General features: G+C 32.4%; 1 long non-coding RNA gene and 1 other non-coding gene across 2 annotated transcripts; one reads left to right on the top strand and one right to left on the bottom strand.

Annotated features, from left to right (window-relative positions):
• Positions 1-797: 797 nt before the first annotated feature.
• On the bottom strand, positions 798-871 carry TRNAV-AAC. Its single transcript has one exon. It is a non-coding gene; the product is annotated as a tRNA-Val (tRNA).
• LOC120079562 lies at positions 840-5,461 on the top strand. The gene is made up of 3 exons (XR_005482261.1): positions 840-1,480; positions 3,216-3,424; positions 4,855-5,461. It is a non-coding gene; the product is annotated as an uncharacterized LOC120079562 (long non-coding RNA).
• The last annotated feature ends 5,704 nt before the right edge of the window (positions 5,462-11,165 follow it).

Here is an 11,165-nt window from a genome sequence, read left to right as displayed (position 1 = left end):
ACAAAAAATATAAATGATATAGGCTTAATTTTCAAAAATCAAAAACAAAAAAATAAAATGGTTATTAAACGGGTCTTAGTTTTTTCCAAAACTACTAGAGAATAAATTGATGCTTCTAATTTGAGTGGATCATATATTTGAAATAAAATGCCTAAGATATTGTTAAAATAAAATATGAAGGCAAAAAACGACCTCCATCTTATAAAGTTCAAATTAAAGGATCAAACTGAAGATGAATTATATACTAAAATGACTTCAATTTAGTTCTCAAAATCACATAACTTCATCAAGATTATAGCAATCTCGTAACAATAAATGACCAAGATGATTAATTAAATATAATATTGGTTGACAAATTTTGAAACAAATCAGGTCATTTATTTAGTTTTAATAAAGGAATAGATGATACAAATAACATTATCATATTAAAAAGTTATATAAGATGTACAACACACGTAGTTATCAACTAGTTAGTACCATACAAATTTGGAAAAAATATAAAAAATATCAATAAAAAAAACTTTATATATAATTAAATAATAAAATTGGGAATTGTCATTTTTGTCATAAGTTTTTTTTTTTATTGAAAAATGTTCATGCCACATAATTAAATAAGGTGGAAAGTTCTTCTAATGGAAAAAAAAGTGAAAATTTCACTATTGATTAAAAGAAAAAACAAAGTTAAAAAAAAGGATTAAGAGGAAAAATACAAAAAGTAAATTCACTATTGATCAAAAGAAAAAAACAAAGTTAAAAAGAAAAAAAAATTAAGAGGAAAATTACAGAGAGAAAAGTAATGGCGTCGCCCGGACTCGAACCGGAGACCTTCAGTGTGTTAGACTGACGTGATAACCAACTACACCACGACACCAGACGTTTAAACGAATCTATGAAAAGTATATGATCACAGTTAAGGAAATTCATATAATTTGATAAACCACCTTGCAAAACTGCCTCTTCAGTAGGAAAATCGTTCATCAGAGCGGAGCAGAGATGATTGATTCTCCGTCCCTTCACTGCCCTTTCAGCACGATTTGGCCGTCACTGCATCACAGTTGGCATTACAATTCTCCCAAATCGACAAAATTCCGGCCACCCCATTTCAGTTTGTCTCTTGTCCATGGCTCAGGACCAATGGGGTTTCCTGTTTTTGCCATGAAGAGGTCTGGGAAAGGCGGCATTGCCCTCACTGAACAGAGTGATTCCGACATTGAGTTCGATGAATTTTTTGATGAGGATGAAGATGATTTTCAGGACGAGGATGAAGATGAAATTCTTTTGCCGTTGAAGAACACGAGAGAGTGGCATGCGGCGAGGCCTCGTGGATTTGGAGAAGGGAATGAGTATGATACATCGATTGAAGACAAATTGTTGCAAGAAATGAAGCAGAGTAGGGAAGCTCAGACTGCAAATATCAATAAGCTCTAGAATCAGTCTTCTTCTGAGTCCAAAACTAGTAGAAATGCCATAGAGAAAGTAGGTCAGTCTCAATCCCTCTCAATTTTGTAACTCTTTATTCCCTGATTCTGCAGCTTGCTGCCGAATTGAAATGTTTATTATTGTTTAGCTCGTAGTTCTTTTTGTTTTTTTGGTAAATTATTTTTGTGAGTGTGGACATTTGCCCACATAGATTAAATGTAGGAATATCGTACCATTGTGGAGATATGTGAAAAGTTCATTGTTCTTAATTACGGTGTCATAGCTATGATTTAAAGTAAACCTAGCTATGTTAGTGATATTCTCAGATTCCAAATAAAATTAGCAGTCTTGTTGATGAATCTCTTGTTCGGACAAGAAGTGCTTGAGATGTAGCAAACAAGTAGAGCTTTATCTAATCAAGTGGATTTGGTAGGAGGAGTATATCTTTGTTTGAGGGAAGGAGATTAAGGGTACGATAGTGGTAGACATCAAGTAGATTCTACAATGTGATCTGAGGTAGTATTTTATCTAGCTTTGCTCTGGGTCCAGATTAGAGCAAACTTTCATTGGTGGTTAGGGAGTGGGACGGACGAGGGGAGAATTATTAGGTACAAACAAAGTTCCTTGGAAAGGGAGAGATCCATGGTATATAAGTGAGGACAACTATCTCTATTGGTGTGAGGCCTTTTGGGTGGTTCCAAAATCAAACCTGTGAGAATTTATGTCCAAAATAGACAATATTGTATCATTGTGGAGATATGTCGAGGGTTCATTGTCTTTATGTAAGAGAATGGTGACTGAACTCAACTTGGGAGAGTGGTAAAATTTTGTGATGTTGGTGAACTTCATAGTCACCAAGAAAGAAGCATACGGTTGTCCAAATCTAACCAAAATCTTGACACACTATGTGTGTCCATTGATGGGCTAGCAGGGTATTCTTGATGTAGTAGTTGGATGATAAAGACCATGTGGAATGGCACTCTGCCCTCTGTAAGTCGAAGTTTCCCTAGCTAGCTAAAATGTTTATGGGCTATGACACTATTCTTCAATTGAGGTACAATTTGCCCCCAAAAAGTTGTTTTGCTCTACTGGTGAATGTGCAGAATCCCATTGTCGAAAGTGGGCCCAATGCTGTACAAGTAAATACGCCAAATTTCTTGCTTCATATTTGCCCCAATGCCTATCGTTGATTTCTTGCACTCTGTCAACAATGGTTTATAAAAGTTAGCCTATGCTAAAATTGAGGGTTCAATCATGGCCGGTTTAGATGTTGTAATGTCAAATCAGGTTTTCCTTATTCCAGCCAAATCGATTTATTTTGAATTGCGGTTCTACTTTACCTAGTTAAACAAGGAACCTTTATAGTTCTTTGAAATCTTGAGGTTGACCAATTCAAAACATAGCTTAGAAGGGTTTTCTTGCACCTCTTGCTAAAACATTGGGAAAAACCTCCCATACCGCAAGAATGTGCAGAAAAATAACAGAAAAATTAAAAGAAAACAATAAAACTGGAAACACAAGATTTAACGTGAAAAAACTCCAAACTGGAAAGAAACCAGGTACCAGAAAAATATCACTATGCGAAAAATTATTATAATCACATTGAAATCTCTCCCTAATTACAAAAGCATTCTCTCAAAATATTATATAACTCACACAGTTGAACTAGCCACACTGTTGTATGAAATCCACTCTAGACTTGTAAAAGGCTTAATGATTAATGAACTTTTGTCATTCTAATACTTCTACTTGTCTATTCTAATTTGATCTAACTTGAGTTTCGTGCATTTCTTCAGCTCCAGAGATTGTTAGTACTGGAGTTCGTGTACGCATTGTCAACCTTCCTAAAAAAAAAGAACATTCACAGAGACCTGATCGTGGCTTTTAAAGGCTTTCCTGGAATCATCAATATAACTCCTGCAGTCATTGGAAACAAAAAGACTAGGGAACCAATCTGCAAGGGTTTTGCATTTGTTGATTGCAATTCTGAAGGAGATGCCTTAAGGTATGTTTATGGATGAGAAGAAATTATAGAACCAATAGAAATTTAGTTCTAATCTTTTTCCTAAGCAGGTTAGCTTCGAAATACCAAACTTATTTAGTAAAAAAAGGTAGCACAGCAGCAATAAAATTGGTGAAGTACATTTTAATTACAAAACTCTTGAATGGTTTTTGTTTGATTCTTCGTTCACTGTCATTTTTTTTTTTTTTTTTTTTTTTTTTTTTTTTGTATTAGAAACATTTCATTGATACTTAGAAAAACCCAACACCAAAATGTGATCACAGTAAAGTCTCCCATGGGAGATTAAATAAGATAAGCTGAAGTGAGGAAACGGGTGCTTAGTTTTGCATTAAAAAAAAAGAAAAGAAAAAAAACAGTAGAAACTAAAAAGAACAAATTCCGCAAAACGATCAAAAGAGGAAAAAGAGTCTTTGAAAAGGTGGCTATTATGCTCGCCCCAAAGATTCCAGAAGAAAGTTTGCAAAAGAGCCAATCAAATTGCCTTTAGTACCACCAAAAGGTTGAATGACCAGTAATGATGCAAGAATATCAAAAATATTGTTGGAGCATGGAAATGACCACCCGGCTTCAAAAATAATTTTCCAGAAAAGAGATGCAATGGAACAATGCATAAAAGGATGAGCTGGTGTCTCAGCATTTTGCTGATACATGGCACCAATAAGGATAAAGGTGCCTGAAAGGCATTCTTCTTTCACTTGGTTTTTATATTTTCATGGAGAAAAGTAGGGGAAAGACATTGAGTCATTCGATGTTTAGTAGATTTCCTTCATAAGACTAAAGTTTCAATCCAATGGTAACTAACTTATAAAGGCACCTTTAATAACCTATGGGAAGCCATCTCTCTTTGCCTTCCAGAGTTTTGTTCGGTCCTCACCTTTTATGTAAGAATGTCGGTAGAGTCTGGATTCTGGTAAGATCTTTTTGGCTTTGTTTTGGACCTGTCTCTTTACAGTTCTACTTCTTTGATCTCTGCCTGTATCTAAAATTTTTACAGCTCTTCTTGTCTCTTGTTCGTAAGTTGGAACAAACTCTTTTGGATTTCAGTTCCATAGGGCTCTCCTTGATTGAGAGATTAAGGAGTCGGTTTCTTGTGTCTTTACTTCAACCATCAGTTCTTTCACCTAGATATAATGACCTACATTGTGTGCCTCTCTACTTTGATCTTTTATCTTCTTCATGAACGTTAGTTTTCCATTAAAATAAAAATGTGTTAGCTATTTATATCTGTGCATTCTGAGATCATCAAGCGTTGGCCATATAAATTTGTACATTCTGAGACCATCACATCCTTACATGTCTTGGGATTGTCTTTATGAATGGTTTCTAGGTTTCATCTTAAACATGGCAACATTTCATGCATTCATAATCCTTGAAAAACTGGTAAAAAGAGTGACATTCATTTTCTTATTCAGTTTTCTACCAGCATTTTCTGGACGATATCTTACGTTTGGGAGGGTTCAGAAGCAAATAAAATGTGAAATAATGAATCGAAAAACTTCGAGTTCAACTTGCAAAAGTTCAGTGGATAGTATCTATCATTTTCAACTAAATATTCTTGAAGAGGAAGCAGAACAGTTTGCTGACATGGACGTGGATTTAGCGGTGAATTCATGAGAACAAGGATCGAGGATATTGAAGACAGTTTGGCAAATGTCAGTGAATTACATTCGGACGATGATGATAATGATGTCTAATCAAGAACAGAGTCCAAAATTCGGTCACCATCCCAAAAGGACTGGTGATACTTAAATTCTTGGGAATTAAGGTTTTGTATAGAAAGTAATTTGTAGTTAAGTAACAGTGGAGAGTTTTTTTCAAGTTCATTGGCCGAGTTGTGTAAGTGTTGGGATAATGGGTGCCTTTTGACTTTGGGTCCATTTGGGATTTTGGGAGGATTAAAAATAGTTTTAGGATAATGTTAACTGTTTTATACGTTTGGTAAAACATGGAAGGGCTTTTTGCATAGCTCTAAACAAATAGGTGTAATTACCAAAATGTCTAAAGTTTCCTACTTTTGTACATCAATAGCACAATGGGCTTCAATTTACACACAAAATTTGACTCAAATGTCCATTACAACCCTCCCTTACCGTTCAGACAATTCAGAAAAAAGTATAATAAAAAAAACCAAAAGTAGCATATGGCAAAAACTTTCAATGCATGTGGGTGAATGAGTTTTTTTTACAAAACAAATTTATTTTCAAAATTCACACACAAAAGAATAGGGTCTGTCTGGTCGAAAATCTGCAAATATAAATTTGAAAATAAGAGATTAGATAGAAATAGAGTTGTATTTCATGTTTTAAGATATGTGTTTTGATAGTAAATTCAGAAATTGAATTATAATTTAAATAATTGTAAACTAGTTGTAGTTACATATTAAATATTAGTTGATAATAAATTATTATTAATTTATTTATGAATATATTTTATGTTTAAAAAAATTATATAATTATTGTTTGTAATATTATATAATTTATAGGAAAATTTTAAATTTAGTTTCTATGGTTTGGATTAAGTTAAAATTTAGATTTTATGGTTTATAATTAGAATTCACCTTGTAGTTTGATAAAAACTTCATAATAAATAGTCCTTATGGCAGAGACTGATTTAACAAACTATAAAGACTATATATGGAGTTATATCAAACAATAGGAACTAAATTCTAAATTTTAAAACGACTAACTTTACTCAAACCATAGGGCCAAACATGGAATTTAACCGAAGAGGGAAAGATCACTCCTAAATGCAGTCTTTCTCTTACATACGATACTAGCAGACACATGCATTGAAATGAAATAATTCTCTCTTTTTTGTCCCACCAAATAAAGATTGAGTATATGTCCAATCTCTAGTGGTGGTAAAACCAACCAAGATGTATGTTGTTCGACCTGACTTCAGACTCTTTCTTCCTGACCTATTTGACCCACTGGCCTTTCTTTCAGGTAACTACACCTTTTCACCACTATGCTTAGTTATTCAATATAAATCTGATACCTAAGGAGGCGAGTGAGCGATCAAGCAGAAAAGGACTAAGAAAAGCAGGCAAAAGGCTAGAAGATCAAGGCGCTGTGAAATAAGCAATTGTTGAAGCTGGTTCTACTGTCTTTAATAAAGAAGAATATCTCACGTGCTAGCTTTTCTGAGTTCTTTATGACTACATAGAATTTATGTCATGTAATGAAAATGGAAATGCATGAAGCATGACACTACATAGTTTTTGTCGAGGAAAATTGGAGTATATAGTAACATTTGAGGGTTGACTTGGAAATTTGGAAAAATTTGAATTTATTCAGAATTTTGACAAAACAGGTATCCCACACGTGCTCAGATTTAATTTCTTTGTATTTCGAGTTTGTCCTTAGTGGGTTTTGGAAATCAACTAATTTACGTTCACATATATAGTGTAATTGTATATTGAGTTATGAGATTTTAACCATCCTTATTCCTGATTCTTGATTAAAACCAAATATTGTACCTGAATCAAGCAAAAGATTGTCAACGATGTTAATTAGATATTATTCCTGATTTTTCTCCATCAATATCTATTCAATCTATCTTTTGTTATTGTTGAGGTTGATATCCTAAATTTCGTGGTCTTGTAGTTTGTAATTTTTATTTGTACAAACAGATTATTTATTTAATAAAATAAGTGTTATTTTATTAGACATTTAGTTACATTAACCCAAAACCAATAAAATAAGATCCAAGGTTATTCCATGTAGCTTTAATGTGTATGTGGTGACATACATGTGGATCATGTTCAAGTAATAAAATGGTATGTAGTAGATGAATAAGGTTGAGTACCTTATCCTGGTGAGAATATAGATACGACCTACTTTGTAATTGTTATAATTGTTGTAATGTGTTACGAATGATCTGATGATCATTTATATGAAGACATGTGAGCGGGGTATTCTATACAAAGAGTTTGTATAAGACCAAACAATAAAATGTTGAGTCTCTCTTTATAATACTGTTACTAGAAGAGACTTACACTTCACCAGGATGACCAAAGGTGACTTGACCTTAATCCTGAGTGAGTTGTGAACTTCTATTTATTAAGGAGGTCCTTTCATTTACATGGGTAAGAGTGGCTAGATATGCTGACTTAATATGCCTACCATTTTGGGGATTCGTCTGATTGGGAAGCAGAAAACACAACTACACAAGAAGAAATTAACTCATTCCTGTTGTTAGGGTAAGTAGATAGATTGCTCCCATAAGAATTGATTTCAGATCTTGACAATGTGGAGCAACACCCTCTACTGACCCAAGAAAGGTTCAGTTATAGTTGGACAATGACTAATTGCCCATTAGAAGGATCAATGATACTTAAGGAGTTAGATGTAACTACAGGGGTAAAATGGTAATTTTGACTCAACTATACTTACGAGCGATTTGTGAAAGGTCGAGGTACTGTTGATTGATCAAATGAACAGAAATATATCTACAGTAAGAAGAGGGCAACTACCGGTCTTTAGTGGAGTGACCGAAAATTAATAAATGAAGATTAATTTAATTAAAGAGTTTAATTAATTAATCTCGTATAATGGAGTTTCAATCTGTAGGCCCATAAAGTCCTCTCGTTAGATTAATAAAGATTATTGAGAATCAAATTAATTCTGGATTAACTTGAATTGTTCATATTAATTTAAGGAAATTAATTATATAAGATACAATTAATATAATGTATGTATAAAGTTTATACGAGAGAAATAAATATTTGAATATGAATCAAACATTATTTATATGAATTCATATAAAAAACTATAAGTTAAAATTAATATGAATTTGATTCATATTAAAACTATAGTTTATATGAGATAATTTAATTTATAGGTTATATCATATGTGATATAATAAACTATAAGTTATATATTATATGAGATATAATATATGGTTTAATTACATTAATTTGTTAATATAATTAAATTAAATTAAATTTTTTTAAATTCAAATTAAATAACTTCAAGGAGTTATTTGCAAACAGTGAGGAGATATTTCCCTTATTAACTTCTTTGATATGTGTAGCCTATCAAACGAGAGTTGTAGATAAAATTGAGAACAGGAAATTTTCTGTAGAAAAATCTCTCACTCATCTTCATTTTCACTCTCTGAACTTCTCTCAAAGAACACTCCTTCCCCTTTCACGAAAATTAAACATAAGCCCACAACTCTTTATGATTCTCACATTGAGAATAACAAGGTGATGTTGTGGTGGTGTCCTCACTGTTGTATTCGTGGTGTTTGGGTTCGAGAGAAGAAACATCATAGTTCGTGATCTCATTGAAGAGGATTTTGAGAAGATTAGATCTTCAAAGGTTAGTCTATTTGATCTCCCTTTCTTCTCTGAATTTCTATAGAAAAGACGTGCTTAGGACTTGTTGTTTATCCTATGTTTCTGTCCCTCTATTTTATTGAGTTTTACAAATGAAATTCGAGACACAAGGCGTTCGTACGCTTTTACTTCGCAAATCCAATCCTTTCAATTGGTATCAGAGTCAAATCATGTCCCTGAATTTCGTTTTGAAGCTTAATTTCAGAGAACTGGTGGATTATTAACACTGTATTATGAATGTATGCTTGGGTTTACACTTGGATGTTTCAAAAATTGACATTACATTTACTGCTTTAAAGAGTTTAAAGTTGTAAGGGCCCGGTGTTTTGGGCGTTTATTTCTCACTATCGAGTCTGTTAATTCGTGTCTATCTATTTGCTAATGTAGCTAAAGAGTTTGGTGGCATTTGGAGCAAATTCGGGTTAAAAAAAAAAAAAAAAAGGCTTCTGTGTTAGAGCGTAATGGGCAGCGTAATTACGCTGCTTTTACGCTAGAACACGGAAGGCTAAGCGTTGTTACGTTGCCTCGAGGGTAACATTATGCTACGACAACTATTAGCCCAGTGTAACTGCAGTCCTGACAGCGTAACGGCGCTGTCAGCAAGCGTCGTTACGCTTCGAGTGGGATCACACGCACCCAGACAATTGTTGATTGTGTGTTCGAGGATTGCTCTATTTTTTTGCATTTTTGAATTATTTTGTAATTTAATTTAATTCTAATTAATTAAATTAATATAAAAATTATATTAATTTAATTAATTATTTAGGATGCCAATTTTTGGTCCAAAGTTGCTGTTTAATTATTTTATACATGTGATGTGTGATTTATTTATTTATTTTTATATTATATACCATATAGTTTAAAATTTCACCATAGGATGAACATATAATCATGCATCATTTTAATATAAGTATTATTATATAGTTGCATGATTTAATTAAGCATGCTCATGCATCATATTAAATATAATTGTTATGGATGTTATCATTTTCTTTACTTTATAATATGAGAGTTATGTTATGTAACGAAAATGGGAATGCATGAGCATGACACTACATAGAATTTACAATTGTTATATTTCATGTATATCATTAGATACATATTTATAGGTTTTAATTGTTTCACTGATCTTTATCAATGTTATAAAATAATAAATTAGAATTAAAATCTATAATCAAGAGCTGTATGCAAACATAGGTTAAAATTATTTTTAAATGGTTTAAAATTGATTTTACATAGACCTATGTTAAAATGTTTTTGATGAGATTAGAAATAAGTTAATATTTTATGTTTTCTTTAATAGGATTAAATTGGATAAATAAAATATTAATTTATAATATAACTTTCTATAAAGGACCTTTATCTAAGGAAAATTATGTCTAAAGTCGGGGTATTTAATCTGACAGAAACAGAACACCCCTACCTGGGAACTAACCTGAAAAGTGAATTAGACAATTATGTTATAAATATGCAATAAATGATTAGGTTTATTAGAGTATTTAATAAACAAGAATCATTATTGTTAAACTATCCAATATAAAAGTTATATCGTGCAAATTTAACAATCACTTAGTTAAATTGTTAGCTTGATTTACTTAAGTTAATAAACCTATGTTTAAAACAATTCGTGGGAGGAAAATGATGTATTTGATATGTCATATTTATTTTATGTTTCTTCCTAAGTAGTTCATACCGTGAGATCTATGCTCGACCTCGAGGCACCTTTGCTTGTGTCCCCCTAAAGATGGTGTTTGCATAGATCATTACCAAGATGAATGGAGAGAGTGTTTATAGTAAGTGGGAGAGGGACATGTGTCAACACATCCCATGGTCTCCTTCATTGATTTGTAGTAAAGTTCCATGCTCGGCCTCGAGACACCTTTGTTTGTGTCTCTCTATGGAAGGCATTTGCATGAAATTTCACACAAACTCCAAAAATGGATAGGATTGCTTTAGTTTTTTCTCCAATCGATTTTTTTCTTACAGTTGGCTCATTGGTGCGGAAATCTAGAATTTAAAATGAAGGGTTGCACTTATGAGAAATTATTAAGCAAATAATGATGACTAATTGTTATAGGAATAAGAGTTATTCTGGTGTAATAATTAGTTGAGAATGTCTCAATTTAGTGAAGGAGTAACTGATCACCCTATGATTGCTTTTATCCTGACTCATTGAAGCATCATTGCAAAATTAGATATCACATAGAGTTCATTAGAATTTTACTAAAATTTGATTGGTTTCAATTAGATAGAATAACTAATATAAATAATTTTTATGGTTTCAACAATCTTCGAAAATTACTAGCTCTACATTAAACCAAGTGCTGAAAAATTAACCGATGATAATTACACTAGTTAGAAAAACACTATAAACACTGTGCT

This window comes from Benincasa hispida, chromosome 6 (genome assembly GCF_009727055.1).
Source record: "Benincasa hispida cultivar B227 chromosome 6, ASM972705v1, whole genome shotgun sequence".
Lineage (NCBI taxonomy): Eukaryota > Viridiplantae > Streptophyta > Magnoliopsida > Cucurbitales > Cucurbitaceae > Benincasa > Benincasa hispida.
The sequence above is the reverse complement of the archived record's forward strand: the minus strand, read 5'-3'. Positions and strand labels throughout refer to the sequence as shown.